General features: G+C 28.1%; 1 protein-coding gene across 1 annotated transcript in view; it reads left to right on the forward strand.

The window, feature by feature from the left end:
* The window catches only part of Tsp97E (Tetraspanin 97E), a 47092-nt gene that overhangs the window by 31889 nt on the left and 489 nt on the right, over positions 1-14714 (forward strand). The window lies entirely within an intron of this gene.

Below are 14714 nucleotides of genomic sequence, written 5' to 3' on the forward strand. Positions count from 1 at the left end.
TAAGGTCATTATAGTTCATTTGAATGACGTCAATAGCTTAATTTTTGCTATTATTAATTTTATAACCTTTGGATAATAATTTTTATTTTAACACTATATCAGTTTATGTTTTATTTTAAAATTTATTTTTATATTATACAGCAATTTTTAAAATATTTTCTTCAGTCATATTTTTTAAGCCACCACTTAGCTCTTAACTAATCTTTACAGGATATAGCTTAATGTTTATAAATACTAAATTTTATTTTTTAATAATAGATAAAGTATCATTTCCTAATGTAGGTCAAGTTAATTAAAGAAAAAAATAGAGAGACTGTTAATATTGTTCAATAAGTGCAATCTGTCAGTTTATTACTAAGGCATTAGAATTATTTCATAGATATTTTGTTTACAGCCGTCAAATTTGTTTGTAGCCACACCTGTTTTACATCTTTAAAATGCAAAATTCACATATTTCATTACATCTACAGTTTAACATTAGTTATCCTTATAAATTGTAATATAGTGTATGATATAGGATAGATTAAAATTAGAGTTTAAAATATATAACATTTTATAAATAATCTACTGCAGTTACAGTAATTAATTATTTATATCATTGTTGATTTTTATGTTACATTTCATAAAAATATTATTTTTGTTGTATATTTATATGTAACATAAAAATAATACTTTCTTTTTCTTAAGGTGCCGTCTTCTTTTAAAAGTTGGTGGATCAATATCAATATCTGCAACTGTTTAACGCTTTGCTCTAAAAAGGTTCCCTGATGAGCAGTTAAACCACTTCTCACGTTCTGAAGCCTAAATATATGTCTTCTTCTTACAGTCCTTTTCCCAACTTTTTTGCCTTGAATAAATACACATAATAACTGGTATTTTTGTCCTCTCATAATGCGACTTAAATTACAACTTCCTTGACAAGTATCCATAAAATCTCATCATTTCTGATCTTGTCAACTTATGTCTTTATAGCCACATCTCAAATGCATCAATTTTCTTTATCACCACTTTAGCCAGGGTAGTAGCCTTAAAACTTAGCATCTTAACATGTGCAATTTATCTCTAACTAATTATAGCAAAAGAACTGTTTTAGACTCAGGAAAGTATAATGAGAGAGTTTCTATTGTTGTTATTAATTCTTTCATACATTTCACTTTCATTAATTCTAGTTCCCAAATATTTATACTTATACAACATTTCAACAATTTGATCGCCTTTATCTAAAATAGTGTCAGATCTTCTTGACATCTTTGTGAAAACCATAAACTTTTGTTTTATTTAAATTAATTTTTAGTTCATAAGCTAAGTTAATCTAACCTGATGCAGTTTCTAAACATTTCTTTGAAAATCTTCAATACTCTCAGCAAATAAAACAATCTGCATTCCTTAATTATACACTAAATATTGTATATTATGAAAAATGGGGGTTATAATAAAATTTGCAGTACCGTATTAAAAAAAAATCGCACTTTGCTGGAACAGATTTCTTTGGAGGTAAATTCATTTCAACCAGGTAAATTCTGAATCACTATGTCTGAAATGAATCAAACCACAGTACGAAAGATAAACTTATGCCTTAACAGGTGTAGTTCAATAATGACATCTTAATTTTCTATATGACTAATAGTTTTCATATAGTTAATAATTCCAATATTTTTGTTAATTTTTACAGTTTCCTAATTATAATTCTACGATATCTTTAATATAATTTGTAGTATAATTTTTATTTTCACTTGATTAAGGTTAAACAGTTTGTTGAGATTAATGCTAAAATACTAAATGCCGATATAAGTTATAAAAAGCTGACAACAAAGTTGTTATACTTTTCTTACACTGGTTATTTATTCTTGTATAGTAGAAAACTAATGATTGATGATCAAGTTTAAAAAATTCAAAAACCAATATTTTTTACTTTTTCTGCTCTCCCACGCCCTAAATAAACTCCCAAGAAAATTTTTTGATGTTAAGTGGAAGAAGCTAAAAAAAATCATTGAAAAACATACAACCAATAAAAAGATTACTTTTTTGGGGGGTAGGTATGATGAAATTGTATTGTAATAATATCAAAAGTTTAAACAGACAAAAAAAATACTAAAAATCAATATGTTTAAACTTTGATCAGCTCCCGTACCTTCAATTAGGGTTGTTTGCACTACTACTATGCCTGGAAAGAGATAGAAAAATTTGGTTTAAAAAATGCAATAAATAATAAGAGTTCCGTAAACTTTGACACCAGCACCACAATAACAACACCTCCAGAAAACATATCAACCCTCCCACAATAAAAGAACTTTATGAAGCACTGGGTGAGATGAAGAATTACAAAGTAACAGGAGAAAATCTGAAAATATGCAGGAAGACCAGCAAAAATTACTTTTCATGAACAGCTTGTCAATCTGGATCAAAAAACTACCAGAACACTGATGTCAGGCCTCATCCACCTGCTGCACAAAACAGACCCCTCCAACAACTACAGGGGAATCTCACTCCTAGACACAACATACAAAATTCTTTCAAGAATCATTGTCAGCAGGGTTGGTTTATAATTCAAGAAAGAAATAGGAGCATACAAGGGAGATTTCAGACCCTGGAGGATGTCCAGCCCAGATCATAAGTGTCAAGCTTACAACAGAAAATGGATTACAACAGAAAAACAATTAACAGACATGGTGATAACGTTTGTAGAATTCAAGAAAGTATACAGTTGCATCCACAGAGAATCCTTATTAAAAATTCTAAGATATTTTGTACATCATCCCAAATTAATAAACGTGATAAAACTGACCCTCACAAGCATTAAGTAAAGTCAGAAGTGAAATTCAGAGGCGAACTCTTTGAACCACTGAGATCAAAACAGGGCTGTGCCAAGACAATGGACTCTCAGCGCTGCTATTCAATTGTGCTCTGGAAATCATAATTAGGGAATGGCTCAAAAAATGCTCTTAAAATATCATTCAAAAAGACAGAAATTATGTCCCGAGGACCAACAGAATTAAAAGATACATAAAGAGTAATAAAGTTAAAATAGTAACCTAATTTAAATACCTCAGAGAAATAATAACAAATAACTTAATTGAAAAAACTCAATTCAAACAAGAACAAACAAATTAGCTAAAGCAAAAGATTAACCTGGTACACCTACAGTAAAAACTTTTTACTTTTACAGTAAAAAAACATAAATGTAAAAGACACTGCAACACAGTTATAAAACCAGAAGTTACATATGCAGCAGAAACATTCTTCCAGAGGAACATAACAATCAGAGAGTGACAGTCTCCAGAAAAGAGAAGTTGGATGAACCTGCTTCAATAAAAAGTATCAGAAAAACTGGCATTGGTGGGTCATGCCCAACAAAATTGTGTACAAAGATTGATTTAGAATCCATCATGATACCATGTGTAAGAGGAGACTAGGATTCTTTGGATACATCATGAGAATCCAAGATTTAAATTTTCTGAAACAGCTGTAGTACCATACATTCTCAACTCTAACACCAAGACAGGATGCACATGGGTCAGAGAAATAAGAGAGGATCTGAAGGAAATTGGCCTTACAACTGAAGACACCCCAGACAAGAAAAATTTTAACAAAAAAATCAAGGATAAAAGCACTTTTATTTTCAGAACCAGAAAGGGCATAGAGATCGGAATGTATGAGAAAGTACTTTGAGGACCGCAAGGCCTGAACAATCCCTTTGAAGAGACTTGGATAATTGACTAAAGTGATCCTATGCAGTCATAAAAGATAAAAAATATAAAAAGTTTTTTTTTCAATTTTGAGGAAAGGGGAGAAGTTGGGGACAAAATTTAAAAAAAAAGGTAAGAAGCATATATGCATGTACACAGAGCTTAAAATAAAGTGGAGTTATGTTTGCAAAATTTTTTAAAAATTGACCCCAAAGAAACTGTCTACTCAACTCCTAGGAGATATGACCTCAAACCTTTACCAACAAATTGCCCCATATGCACGAGTCTCTGTACAAAATTTCATCAAAATTGGTTTATTCAATTAAAGTTATAAGTCTCAAATGCACATACATAAGTATGTGCAAAAATTGCCTCCCCCCCGCTGGGTCATGAAACGTTGAGAAATGTAAAAAAACCATAACCCATTTTTTGATTGATTACTATACTTTCCTTCATACATAATAGCTTTAAAGCTATGATGCCAGGAAAGTAGTATGTTGCTGACTATTTTAATGTTAAGTCTTATTTTTTTAAAAACATTTTTTTGAAACATAGTTTTCTACTGACAAAAAAAAATTAGGACATTCTCAATCCAACTCGCATGTATTTTTCTTTTTTTTTTTATTTATGACTCCTTTTGAGATTACATGATTTTTTTCTTTTTTTATAAAATAACTGTGACTTTTATACATGATTAAAGAAAATAGATTGACAGTTTTAGAATAAATAATAATTTATGTAACTAAATTTCAGCAAACCATAACTTATCATGGTAGCACTTTTTTTTACATGAATTTTCTTATTTTTATAAAACAGTCCTTTGTATTTCTTAAGAGTGGCGTTTCTTCATACTGGCATCTTTTATGGCACTATCCAGATTTTAAAAAAAGTCCAAAAATTATATTGTCGATATAAATTTGTCAGGATTGGAAGATTATAAATTTGTTAATTATTAATTAGTAATGGATTACTATGATAATATAATTCAGCCTGATATCATTCTTTTATTCAGATGTTATTCAGGTTTTTCATGAAAATTCAAGAAAATTAGCAGGAAGGCTTAAGATAAAAAATAATGTACATTCCCTTGAGAGAGTTTTGTATAAACAGTTTACACTGGTAACAAAATTGTTATATTTTTTTTCTGTATTCCTTTTCTTTTTAATACCAAGATACAGAAAATCTCTTGCAAATATTAATATTGATAGCATTTTTAGGTCTATACATAATTTTAAACAAAACTGAAAAATGTAAAGTAATTTTTTTTAAATATTTAAAAAGATTAAGATACTTTTTTATTTTTTAAAACATTTATGCCAAAATAAATAACACAACTATCAACAACTTACTAACCATTCAATTAACTATTAGAAATCATTCAATTAACTATTAAGTTTATTTTATTATTAATAAAAATATACCGTTCTTATTTAATTTTGGTTAATAAATAGTGAAAGAAGCTATTATTTTGTTTCTCTACTCAAAGGTACGTTGCGCTACATATTAGACTGAATGATTGAATAGTCAAACATTTAGTGTCTATAATAAATTAAATTTTAGAGATTAAGAAATTTGTTTTTATAAATTCAAAATCTATTTTTCCAGATTTTAAATTTACCACTTTGGAAGAAATTGATAATTTACTTGAATTTATCAAATTTTTCTTAGTTATCTTTGATAGAGGTTTCTCAGCAACTTTTTAGCTAAGTTTATGCTTAGGGAACCACTAAATATTCTTGTAGCATTTATACTTACTTTCAGAAAGTACAAATACTTAGTACAGAAAATACTATTCTGATATTGGTAATCTGGTTGTATTTGTGATTTCAGTAATTTTTGTACAATAGTGAGCATGTGTTTTGTAATCGTAGTTGTTTTGAAATATGTATTCTGTACAAATAATTTTATGCAAAAAGCAACATAGTCATAAAATTTTAACTGACGTACACCAAATAGATTTTTTCTATTGAAACTTTTTAAGATGATTTGGTGGTCAAGTCTGCAGAAAAATGGAAAAATCTTCATTTTGAAACACATCCAATTTTTTTATTCATTAAAAAATGCTGTTTCATATATCTACAACTAATTTTGGATAAAGAATATTGACGTGTGACTAATGTGAAATTTCAGTAATTTGAGCTTTATTTCATTTCTCATCATCATTTTGACTGTTAGTTTACAACATTGAGATTTTAAAGAAAACTGATAAAAATTGGCAGATATGAAAATTAACAACATAAATCATCTATATGTATACATCACCAATCACATAATTTTATCTGAATTTTCTTCCCACTTCTTTATCTTTGTAACAAGTGTTCACTAGAATAATATTTTACTTCATTACTACCTAAAAAATTAACTATTTTTAAATAACTTAAATAAAAGGAGGAGATTCCCTGCTCAACCTATTTACTTTTTTTTTTTAATGTACTAGTATGTCATGTTTAATATTCTTTAATATTTATTTTTATTTTAATATTCTTTATGGGTCAATTTCATATCATTTTTTATTCTATATAGAACTTTTTATTCTAAAACTGTCTACATAGACAACTTGAAATGTTTTAGTTTTTTGTCATTATTATTGCTTACTGTTGAATTTTATTACTTGCTATATTTTAACTCTATATATTTTTCTATTTTTTTTTTCATGTTTATCTTTATATCTTGCATCCTTAATTTAACATACTTCCTAACATTGTCAAGTGATGAAATTTTACACAGTTAATAAAGTTGAGTGACAATGGAATATTCAAACATCCCCCATTCGGGGGTAAATTAAGGTTTCAGGTGTAATAATTTAACATACTTCCTGACATTATGTATTGATGAAATTTTGTTCAGTTACTATGGTCAGGTGACAATTCAATATTCCGTCATTACTTTTGCAAAAATATCCCCCATACGGGGGTAAATTTGTAAAATGTATATACATGACAAAAAAAAAGTTTTGTTAACTTAAAATTGTATTTCAATAATCAAAAACCTCTCTACTTCATTACTTTGTATAGTAAATGTTTGATTGAAAGTTTGTTTTTGATATTTTATAAATATATTAGAAATTTCAATATATGATGTTATATTTTGAAATCCAAATTAACCTTCAAATTAAACTCATGCAATGTATGATAATAATTTGATTAGAGTATGACTAAAAAGTATAAAGAAAATTTTTAAAAAGTTTTGTATTATTATAGCATAATTATCTACACTTGATGTTATTCTGATAATAGAATTTTCAGTAAAAATTCAAGAAAATTAGTAGTTAGAAAATTAATAGGTTAAAAAACAATTCATATTGCCACATTCCAGAGAGCTTTGGTTAATTGTAGTCTCTTCATGGTTTTTTGTGTTCATTTTCTTATTATTCTCAAGATACAAGTTTTTTGCCTTTATATTTCTTGGGAGAAAGTATTTTCATCATTACATAGTAATACTTTTATGAATGTTTATAAATTAAAAAAATTTTATTGTTTATCAACAGTACTGAATTGTAAGCAAGGCTTATTCTTGGACATACACATTTATATATCATTTGTTCTTCAACTTCCTATTTAATAATTCTGAGAATGGATGAAAGGTTCTTTGAGGAGAGCTTAACTTGTTCACAAATGCTACAAGTACAATCTAAGTTTCCATTATGGGAATTTCATTAAGATTTCAGAAAATATTTTTCATTTTAAGAAATTCTCTCTTTTAGTAAACTTTTCTGATGTGTTAAAATGAATGTAATGATAACAATCTATATGGATACAGAACAATCTTAACTAGTTTAAAAGTACTAAATAACAAGAGTCAATAACCCATTGGGATACTACAACTCTACCAGCGCTTTATTTAGAGTACTTCAAGAATTAATGAGTTCACTGGTTGACATATTTATACATATATTTTAAGAAGGTATGATACAACAGATGCATCTTGCGCTTTCATTCGGAGGTCCTGGGTTCAAATCCCAGTCAGGCATGGTATTTTTCAAATGCTGCAAAAAAATTCCATTTCCATATCCCATGCACAGGCTTCAAGCTTATGTGTTATTATAACAAGCAAAAAAACAAAACCAGACCCTTAACAAGGAGCCTGAACCTGAGACTAAGAAATCCAGAAGCCAGTGTTCCAACCATTACCGAGTTGCTTGGTTAGTTTGCAAACAAGACATTGTTTGCAAAAAACAATTTGTTTGCTAACAAGACATAATAATTCTGATCTTGGATGGGAGTGTTTTAAAAAGAGTTTGGGTTGTTCTTGAACAGTTTTAGTTAGCCAGTAAAGAAATTTTTTCCAGAATAAATTACAACTGATAAACAAAAAATCAGTAATATGGTCCTACAGTCTTGTTGCCTTGACTGCCAGTAGGATTGTGAGCTGTGCTTCAAGACCTGGTAGATCTTGTAACGCTCCTTTGGATAAGTCAATTTGTTTTGCTAAAACATTATGCCATGATTAGACCATTTCTTTCACTTATCCTGGATCCCGTTTTCCCTAATGAGTTCTGTAGATTTTGGCCAGACACCCAGTGGATTTTTTCTAAGAATGTGGGTACCATTAGTCATTTTGTTCTTTGTTTTTGGGTTGTTTGGTGGTGGTTGATTCTGACTATGGAACTGATCAGTCACACACAATAAAAAATTTTATTATATAGCTGGTGATCATAGAGAAAGCCCAACTTTTGGGTGTAGGTGCTTGTGCTTATTTTGTAAAACCAGGCTTTATAATTTTTACTTCATGTAAATTTTGTAGATTTGTTTTCCCCTCCATATGTGTTACATGTTACAAAAATGAAATCAAAGTCCAATTTTTTTTTTGAGAACTGATAGAATATTTTAAATGATGCCCTTTTCTCCATCAATTAAATCTAATATCCAATAATTGTTAATTTTATGTAGGATATTGTAAGTATTTATTTGAAGTTATTCAAATAAAATATATTATTTGAAGTCCGTTATTTTGATATTAGTTCAAAAACTAAATTTATTGAAATACAATATAAACTTGTGTCTGTATCTGCTGTTCCACTATTGTTACTGCTATTGAGTATTTTTTGAAATAAATAAATTTAAGATTCTTGAAATAATTCTTGATGATTCTTATTTATGTGAAATTTTATTTTATACTGATCAAGACATTAATAAAAATTCTGAAAATGTGCAAGCCATTCACAGCATTATGATTGTATTAGCTTTTCAAATCAATGGGAAGGCATTGTCGATTATCTTTTTAAATCAGAATAATGTTTTTCATTCTTGGTATGTCTATTGTAATGATAACACCATAGAGAGTTTTATTTGGAAATAATGCAGTGTTTGAGAATGATAAAGAAAAGGTCTACAGCTTGGAAAAACAAGACATGAATGCTGCTTCTTTATATGCACTTCCCCATTTGGTGTTCCTTATTGAAGAGATTCTGTGAAGCATTGCAGCTATCTCTATAAAGCTTGTCTTGGTATCTGCAGACTTCTTTCTGTTTTCAAAGATGAAAACACCCTTAAAAAATATCTTTTCCAGATGATAGTGAAAATTTAAAAGATTGCCCTAGGATCCTGCAGGCTGTTCTACAAAGAAACTACCAGACAACATGAAAAAATACTGGGTGTAGGTCACTCAACCAGTGGTTTACAGGAATAAATCTGATTAGTTGAATAAGTAAATAAAATAATGAAAAGTGTGGTATTTTTTAGATGAACCTGTTAGGTTATTTATATCTGGCAAGTATTATTGCTTTGATTTTCTATCCATGGCCATTTTAATGTAATCGTGCAATAATACTCGAACAAATGTACTTATTCATTCAAATATACCCAGTTTTAGTTATTGATGAATATGATGAGAGATTCATTTTTTATGAAAAATGTTAAGCTTGATTGAGGTTAAATGCCCAAACTTCTATGAAGAATGGAAATTTTAGCATCACAGAAACTGGCAGCTTTTACACAGAATCAAAATATAAAAGATTAAAAAGTAAGAACTGTTTCAGTACAGGTATCTAGTTTTGTAACTGTGTAAGTTTGAGAAAAACAATCTGTTATAATTCTAAAAGTAATGTTATAGAAATGATTAGATTTCATTTGTATAATTTTATTTTAATTATACCTAACTAACTAACTTGATTTGTATGTGCCTACCTAATAAATCGTTGTATTATTATATTTTTTAAAACGGATATTTATTATATAACTTTTCTGTTCATTTTTCATTTCCTAAAAATAGTAGCTATAATAATAGATAATTTAATAATTGTATGTTGTGAGAGAAAAATTCATATAATACATGGTTCTTGTTCATACTGGAATTATACTGTTGTTGGGACAGTAAAATCCCATTGAGTAAATAAATTAACACCCAAACGTACAGAGTATTGGGAATCAAATCAAGTATCAAGAATTTAACAACTAAACAACGTACTGAGATTGCTCAGATCAATAATCTAAAGAAATTTGCTTCTAATTTAAAAGTATAATTAAAATATGTCACACAGTTACTAGATTAATCTTAATAAAACTCAAGTAGATGGTAGCTGTCAAATTAATCAACATGACTTAAAAGAGTTTAATATATGTTATAAATGACACATTATTACTGTGATAATACATTACTTTAATATATTTTATTTACATATATAAAACCTAATTCTGGATGAAATAATTTAATGATAACTTCTATCAAACAAAATGAAATTAGTAATGTCTACATTACTAGAGTGATCAACTTCTTCCAATAATAATAATAATAATATATAATAATCAAACTTGGAAAAAAAAAGAAAGATTATTGAGATGTCAACAAAACTCATTATGTATTTACAAACAAACAAATAAATAACCAAGCACTTTAACCTTAAATAAAAATTTTTTTTAGTTATAAACAATAGTAAAAAGGTTTTTTTAATCGGTCACTTATCAGATATGGCGCATTTCTATATAAATTTGATTATGTATTAATATTTTATTTTATATTGCTGGCTGTTATAATCAATAATAGAGGAAAAGAATATTGTACCGAGTGGAGACATATTGTTCACTGTTTCTCATAGAAAAGGGTACGTGATTCTTTACACAATTTATTTAACCCATTCTTACGACTGCTACATATATAAAACATCTGAGACACCATTAGTAGTTGCTTTCTCTTGAGAGCAATGACATTCAATCTACAGCCAATTTCCATAATGAATAGCAGCAAATATCAGTATGTGAAAGTCACTATGTAAGACCTTACGTATATGATACACCAAGTCATGGCAAACTAAAGTGAGCTATTGTTTGTGGGGCAGAATATTAATTGTATGATTTTGTTCAACTTGACATGCTGATATACAAAAGTATGCTTTACTTAGTGAAAAAAGCAACAGATAAACATTTTAGTCTTTATTTTGTTTAATAACCCTAGCATGGGACGCTTGTTATTCTTGGAAATGTTTATATAATTCTCTTGTGAGTTTTTCCATGTTAGTTTGTCATTAAGTATACCATCCAAGATACGGACAGTCCCTGATGCTACAAATTAGTTTAGCATGTGAACCAGCTAGTAAGAATATATTTTTACCTCTTTGCAGTAGAAGATAGATAAATCTGAAAAATGTAAGTAATTTAAAAATTATACTGAGAAAAGAAGAAAATAAAAAGACCAATTACTGTATCAATACCTCATTTTTTGAAACCTTATAGTTTCAGAAAATAATGGTTAACGTTATAATAATTTTAAATTTTGATTTTTTTTTTTGTGAATAAGATTTCAAACTTTTCTCAGTCTTGTGATTAGAAAAGAATGTCACTCAAAAATATCACTTTTTTAAAACTTTTAAATTAATCATACGGTTTTTTTCTTCCTCAAATTTCATAATAAATATTATCTTTTTTCATTTTACAGATCTGTTCCATGATGATAGTAATATTAAATATTATATACTGGTACCCTTGTGCTATGCAAGAAAAGTAACTTGAAAAAAGGTTTAAGGTGATATTTCTAAGAAACTTTATCAAGATTAAATCTAATTCTTTCTAATTTTTTAGTATAAAACCTCAAAAGTGAAAAAAAAGAAGGTGAACTACAATTCACACCAAGGTGGACACCATCTCATACCATACATTTCTGAAATGATGTAAAATCCTTGTTTAATATTATAAGAATGGTAGTAAGCGACCTGATGCAAGAAAAGGTCATTACCAAAAATGGCATAACCATTCTCATAATAATAAGTGTCCAATGCCAGGCTTATTAAGGAGTGTGAGGAATGAAGTGGTTTCCTGTAGCTCTCTTTCTTCACTGAGCCAAATACGCTGTTGCATATCAGTATGGTACTGAACTACAGGTAATATTGAGCTTTATATGTGACACCTATGCTTTGTTCATGGGTTTATAATGCACATCTTTACTGTCAGAAAAATCAACTCTGACTAGTAGGTCTCAGAAATTTTAAGTGGATTACAATCAAAAGAAAGATTTGAGAGGTGGTGAAAAAGAAAAACAAGCTGTCGTACTCTTTTCTATTGGAAACTGTGTATTACATACACTGCTTTCACTAAGTAGGGGAAATCATAAATGTGAAACAGTTTCAAGACAAAATCAATCTGCAACATTAATTAAAAATGGTTAGGATGTTCAGGAGTAAGTGTTGGTAGATATTACAAAAACATGACACACATACCATTTATTTTTCTTGTATTGGCCAACTTAGGACCACAATAAATATCTTATCATTTTTTCTCTGTGACTCTCTTTATTCCCAATATTTCTTAATTCTTTTTCCTTGTTTTCACTTTCTCTTTTTACTCCATCTGTAGTCGTATTTCTTTTTCAATTTTTCCTAGAAACCCTTGTTTTCTAAAATAATATTTTTAAGTTTATTTCTTCCATGATATTTAGTTTTCTTATTTCCTTTAAAGCTTCATTAAATCAAGTGTTTTGAATTTTTTGATTATAGAAAAAATTAAGAGATTCTTTTAGTCAGTCTTTTGTCTTTTATTCTGAAAAGACAACCAAAAAACATGTCCTCTTTTCCGTATAACATCTGAAAGTTTGTCATTAAATTTAAAAAGCTCATCATTTTTTTTCTAATCCTCTACTTATTCTCTTCAATTTTAACTGGCCTGAATATTTTTGCCAATTGTGTCCTCTCTTTCTTCTCCAGTTCTTCAGTTTTGCCTATATTATTCTTACATAAGCACTCTGAGATATTCAAAGATTCAGGTCTATTAACTGTATCGTAAAACCTAATTTTTTTCTGGAAATTGATTTTTTATTGCATAAATGCTTTAACTGATACATATTCGATTCTTTATTTAAAGTGTTGGGTTTAATCATTTCACCTAGACATTTAAATTTATTCACTTTATTAATTTTTACATATTTAGTTTTTAAAGGCTTTGGAGCATTTTTAATATTTGTATAAATTCATTTTTTGAAAAGAATTCATAAACCTGTTTTTTCAGCTAACATTTCTAAACGATTAATTTGAATTTTTGAAGTTTTATTGTTCTGGGGACAAAATTTTCAGATCCTTTGCCAAGGCCAAACAGTTGATTTTGAGATTCTTATCGTTACTTCCTAGTTACATATTTTCTTACATTAAAATTTCCATCTGTGTGTTCCATTCCCTAATTACTTTTCCAGAATTTATTAAACAGTAAGGCGATAGACCATCGCTTTGCCTCACAACTGTTTTGATTTAAAGAGCTTAGTCCTTGAAATTTTATTTTTGAAATAGTGTTGGTAAGGGATATTTTCCTAAATTCTATGTTTTATTGTCTCCAAATTCATCTAATATGTTGAACAAACCTTTTCTATGTATTGAATCATAGTCTCTTTTAAAATCTACAAAAATAATTACAAAAAATATATACCCTATAATTTACCCTTCTTCCAGTAATCTCGAATAACTGTTTTCAAATTAAAAAATTTGCTCTGAACAAGACCGCTCCTTTTGAATCCTCACTGTAATTTTCCAGTTTGGGATTCTAATTGTTCTTTAATAATAGTAATTATAATTTTTTTTGACAAAATTTGATAAGTTACAAGTAAAAATGAGATTCCTTTATTGTTATTTTATGAACTTTTTTTATGGAGAGAATATGAGAGCACTTTTTTAATCATCAGAAATTTTTTCCTCCTTACAGATTTGAACGAATAACTTTTCTAAGCTTTCAATGGTTGTCATATTTCCATGTCTTCACCAAATGTTTTATTATTTTATAATTATATCTTAAATCTGATGGATTTGAATAAGAGAATTTTTGAAAATTTTTCTTTTAGTTCTTCACAGTTTAGTAGATTTTTAAAATGATTGGCCAAGATTTCACAATTTTCATTATTCCATTTGTTCTTTTGAAAATAAACTTGGATACTGATAAATTTTTAGGCTATTTTTAAACGTTCCATAAAAATTTCTTGTATTATTCTTTATAAAACTTTCTTCTGTCATGTAGCCGACTCTTCTCCCATGATCTTTTAGAATTCCTTAAAACTTCAGATGTTTCTTTTATTTGATTCCTAAACATATTGTAATCTACTTCCTTTTTTATGGAATAGAGTTCCTTTTTCCATGCAGATAATCTTCTGTAAAACACTTCATCACATTCTCCATTCCACCACCTATGATTAGTATATCTTTTTAGGCATACTATTTTTTTACTTGTAGTTATTTTCAGAATTTTTTGAAAGCCTCCCAGGTTAATAACTGGATAGTTTATTTTAAAACATCTGTTTGATTAATTTTAATTTGTCTGAGTCAATTTTAAGAATTTGTTTTGCAAACTCTTTCTTTGCATTTTGAAAAAGAAGTTTTACTTTAGAAAGCTTTGCATAAATTAATTAGTCTTTCCTCATTTTTATTTGTTTTATCATGCAGGATAATCTCCAACAAACTGCCTTTTTTTAAGCCTTTTCTTTACCTACTTTGGTATTAAAATTCTCCAATAAGATTTTAACATTTTTGAATGTGATTTTTGAAACTTCCTCTTCTAATTGCTTCTAAAAATTTTCCTTTTTTTCTGGCTCTTCTTCATTATCATTGTTAACTGGACCATGGCA

Source organism: Lycorma delicatula, chromosome 9, assembly GCF_047948215.1.
Source record: "Lycorma delicatula isolate Av1 chromosome 9, ASM4794821v1, whole genome shotgun sequence".
Taxonomy (NCBI): Eukaryota; Metazoa; Arthropoda; class Insecta; order Hemiptera; family Fulgoridae; genus Lycorma; species Lycorma delicatula.